This window comes from Hemicordylus capensis, chromosome 2 (assembly GCF_027244095.1).
Source record: "Hemicordylus capensis ecotype Gifberg chromosome 2, rHemCap1.1.pri, whole genome shotgun sequence".
Classification (NCBI taxonomy): Eukaryota; Metazoa; Chordata; class Lepidosauria; order Squamata; family Cordylidae; genus Hemicordylus; species Hemicordylus capensis.
Window position 1 is genome coordinate 194,326,621 of NC_069658.1, and position 5,054 is coordinate 194,331,674.

Genomic DNA, 5,054 nt, shown 5'->3' on the forward strand with positions numbered 1-5,054 from the left:
CATGCTGTCTTCTAATTAGTCAAGATTCATGGTAAGGGGTGGGGAGGTGGATTGACCACTCTGGTTTAGAACACTGCTGGTTTAAACAACCCTTAGCAACTAAGGAAAGAGAAGAGGCTCAATTGGAGGCCACCCATAAGGAGATGGCGAGTGTCAATGGTGAGCATATTCCTTGCATGTACAAACTTACAAAGGAGGCCCCAGTTTCACTCCTGAAAGGATCAGGAACCAAACCAAGTGTAAATAAGCATTAGGGCTAAGGTGATGGAGAAGACTCTGCCTAAAACCCTAGACCAGGGCTGTACAACTTCAGCTGTCCTGCAGATGTTGGGACTACAACTCCCATTATCCCTTGGCTATTGGCCAGCCCTGCCCTGGACAGCACTGCCAGCCAGAGCAGACAATAGCGCTCTAGGTAGACCAACAGTCTGGCTTCCAACAAGGCAGCTTCATGTGTTCATCAGAACATTTCTGCCAGGACCAAGTGAGATGGAGGGTGAAGTTCTGAGAATGAAAGAGGTGTCCCTAATGGTGTTCCTATCCTTTCAGACTCTTCCTAGGAAGGTTAAGATACCTTTTATTAAAATAGGATTAACATGCCTGCTGCCTTTACCCTCACAGCTGTCTTCAAAGGGGGAAGTGCATTACCATGTAAAACAGGTCAGAAGTGTCAAGTGGGTGCTCAGACTTCAAATGGAGAATCATGCCAAATTTATGCCCCAGGTTTCATTGTTATCTCTCAAGAGAGGTATTTCCTATTGTGTTACAAGTAACGTATTATCTGGCCCCCTTGGAAAATAATGTGGAGGTCAAGATCATTGTTGAGCTTGAAATCAAGAACGGTGTCCTCAAAGGTTTAGACAACATTTCATGCCAATATCTGGCATAAACACAGACATAAGAGAGCACCAAGCAAGCAAGCAACTCAAACCAAAGACCTCAAACACTTGGTAGAGCTGGTGTAGCACAGCAGGTAAGAAGTTCCTGGTTTGGACTGAACCTCTGTCGTGAACATGATAGCTAGCCGTAGCCCCTTTTAGCCTCAGCATCTGCAGAATGAGGATAATGCCACCTTACAGGGTTATTTATTTAAAATATTTTTATACCGCTCATAACGTGTCTGTTATGAGGATAAGACATTGCTTATTAAGATCAGAGGAGAGCTGGTCCTGTGGAAGCAAGCATGACTTGTCCCCATAGCTAAGCAGGGTCTGCCCTGGTTGCATTTGAATGGGAGACTTGATGTGTGAGCACTGGGAGATAGTCCCCTCAAGGGATGGAGCCGCTCTGGGAAGAGCAGAAGGTTCCAGTTCCCTCCCTGGCAGCATCTCCAAGATAGGGCTGAGAGAGATTCCTGCCTGCAACCTTGGAGAAGCCGCTGCCAGTCTGTGAAGACAATACTGAGCTAGATAGACCAATGGTCTGACTCACTATATGTTCCTAACTCTATTCTCTGTATCCAAAGAAGAAACACCAGCATCTTTATGTAATTAATAGTTTTATTGAGCAGAGTCTCATAGGGAAGATGACAGTTTTGCGTTGCACACCAGTATCATTTGAGGAGACAGAACCACGAACAAACTAAAAGCTGGTTGAGAAGTCAACAGCTGGCTTTTTGAGAGGAAAAAACGGTTTAATAAACCAAGAGTTTAAAAAAGAATTATACATAGGCTGTTCTTCCCCCACCTATTTACTCATACATAAACCACACTAAAATCCATGGAATTCACAATTGCATAGCCACAATCAAGAATAAATCCCAGTGCTACACGCCTATGCACATTTATATGGGTGTTAATCCCTTTCACATACTGGGAACTGCATAGAATTGAGCAATTTCTTCCAAACACGCATTCACTCCCCTCCATCACAAAAGCTTTTAATCTGTCTTCAAATGCTCAGCTCCAACATCTCTCTCACCTGTTCACCACTACCTTTATCCTACCAAGGGAGCAAAAAGATACAAGGGAAAGCTGAGCGGTCCTCCCTCACCAAACAGAGAGTTGAAGGTGAAGCTTGTATTTCAGATAAAATGGAAACTAAGCAGGATTTTCAAAAGGAAAATCCAGATTATTTTGCCCTGGGCCCCTCCCACCTTGAGGGAAGAGAGAGTCCCTTCCCTCTACACAGAATAACGACAAAAGAACTATAGCTAAGGGGAATATCATTACAAAAGATATGGGCCATCTTGCTGCACAACTACAACAGCAGAAGAGCCCCATCGTCTGTTGCATGTGTCACCTTAACACATGCGCGCGTACACACACACACGGGATGAGGCTTTGTTTCCACATTCATGCATTCAAAAGCTTTGTTCACAGTCCAGATTATGACACTTTGACCTAATTATATTCCATAGGGACATCTGTGGGGCAAGGGGTGATAAGAATGATACATCATTTGCACGGCTGCTCTGAACATATGAGCCCCCAAAGAAGCAGCATGTCAAAGTTTCCTCACCACAGGGGCCTAAGCCAGGTGCTGTTTCCAGACCCAGGTTACAGGTTCTTTTCCACTGCCTCGTCGAACAAATAGTGTAGCTAGTTGTGCTCTGTATCTAGCCCATCGCGTGTCTTTTCCCCTCAAGTATTTGGCAGTCAGAAGGAAGTGGTGCTTTTAAGGCCAGCCCTGTGTACAGGTGGAGTGGTCCTTTCAGGAAGCAAGGTGAGGTCATAGTCTCCGCTGGTGGATTATTGGGGCATGAAGATGCCTCCTGCTGTCACCATTGGTGCACCTCTTTGGGACAGAGCAGATCCTTGCAAACGTTGAAAAGAGCACCTCACGCTCCTTGTAAGCTTGCAAGGAAGAGAAGGAGGTGGCTGCTAACAACTTTCTCTTTTCCCTGCCCCTCTGTTCACTTTCAAAGTGTGGAAGGGTTGGTTTTGAAAGGGGGCTGGCCCACACCAGGGGCATGGGGTTAAGAAAGCATTTTGCACCTCAGGCAGTGGGCCATACCAAGACCAATTGAATTGAGGTGGGCTTACTTTTGAGGGAACATACAGAGGATCCAGCTGCACATCTGCCTTCCTGCAAAGGTTCAGCAAGAAGGGCCTTATCCATTGCAGGAGACACAGTAAGGTAAAGTGTGCCATCGAGTCCTGGCGACCACAGAGCCCTGTGGTTTTCTTTGGTGGAATACAGGAGGGGTTTACCATTGCCTCCTCCCACGCTGTATGAGATGATGCCTTTCAGCATCTTCCTATATCACTGCTGCCCTATATAGTACCAGCGGGGATTCAAACCGGCAACCTCCTGCTTGTTAGTCAAGCATTTCCCCGCTGTGCCACTTAAGGTGGCTACAGGAGGCACAGTAGTAACAATGAAAGAGGAGGATCTGCTGCACTGAAGTGTAAAAAGCTTTGCAGCAGAACCCATACTTGTGAACAGAGAGAATGCAAATCAGCTGGAGGAGCAGCTAATGTCCAGCTGCCTGACCTGGAGACAAATCCAGCCATGCTTAGAACTAACGGGCAAGCAGAAAGCTAGGCTGCAGGGAGATCACAGCACTTTCTAACTTCTGGAGTGTATTTTATGAAGCTGGCTGGGGTGGGAGAGAAAGAGCCAGCCCCAACTTCCTCTAGTTCTGCAGAGGCTTAGTCAAGGGGCTAAGCCTCTGCAGAACTTGTCTGCCACTATTGAACTATGAGAAGTTCAATAGTGGCAGACAAGCCTCTGAAAAGCAATTGGCCCACTCACTACTGATCTTCCCCTGCAACACACAGCCACCAGGGGGAGCACCAAGTGTGTTCTCTGCCTTCTCAGTGCATGCGGGATGACCACAAAGGGGCCGAGGGCCATGTGGAACAGAGAGACCTGCTTTAGGACATTACAAGAACCCGAGGCAGCATTCTAGGGGCTCCACAGCAAGGCAGTGAATGAAGAATCTGGACCCTGAAGGTGGAAGATCAGGAAAATGTATAGTTGTGGCTTATTTGTAGAAGGAGTACCCAGGCTACTGGAAAGGTAGAAAGCCACACTAGCCAGGTGGCAGTCCCAAGTTGTGTCACATTCTGCACTAACTACTCTTGCCTAGAAGCAAGATCAGCAGCACAGTTATTGGGCAGCTTGTGGGGCTCAGACATCCTGAGAACCTTGACCAGCCTCATAGACATGCCTTGGAGGGGTTCAGCCAAACCAGAGTACCAGATCCCTCCAGTCCTCCCCATCTCAAGCCCAAAGAGCTTTGGTGGAACATTAGCCCCGATTACCTTGTCACAGCTGGGTCTTCCCAGTAATGCAAAGACACCCCTACCAAGTGGATCAGTACTCCTTATTTGAATGTGTGGGGAGGAGAGAGTAATGGTCACTTCCACCTGCAGTACTGAGAGGTTCTCAAACTGTTATTCTAGGAGGATGTTGAACTACAACTCCCATCATGCCCAGCCAAAAGGCCACTGTAACTGGGGAGGATGGGAGTTGTAGCCCAACAACATCTGGGGACCCTCATTGGAGAATCCCGGCCATCAACAATTCTGCCTGGCTCAAGGTTATTCCGCCAGCACACAGAACGGCTGCCAATTTAGTCTGAAGTGTGCTCCACTTCAGATGCAAGTGGGCGCATATTCCAGACCCAACCTTATGATGTGTTGGAGAACAGAGGGCTCATCTGCAGCAGGGCGACTACCAGCTCTTCCTCGGGCCCCTGTGGCTGTGCTTTTACCAGCAATTTGGACTGCAGCTGGGAGGAGGAGAGGATAGCACTTCTCTCCATCCTAGAAAAAGCTCTGCCTGCTGATTTCTGCAGTTCAAGCTACTGTTCGAGCCATAAGAGCTGCTCCGTCTTCTCCCTCCCAGACGGTTGGTAACCCTTGTTTTTGGAAAGAATGGGTACATGCTGGGAACAGGAGGAAAGGCTTTGTGCCTGGGGCTTCAGACACAAGTCACATTCTTCCAGAGTCTTCCCCCACTCAGAGAGAGAGAGCGAGAGCGAGAGAGGAAAGCATCAGGAATAGTATCTGGGGGCTTCTGAAAAATTAGATTAGTTTCCCACCATCCCATTTCTCCCAGTGGCCCCACTAGATTAGGGAAGGCGCATTGGATTAAAGGCACTCTAA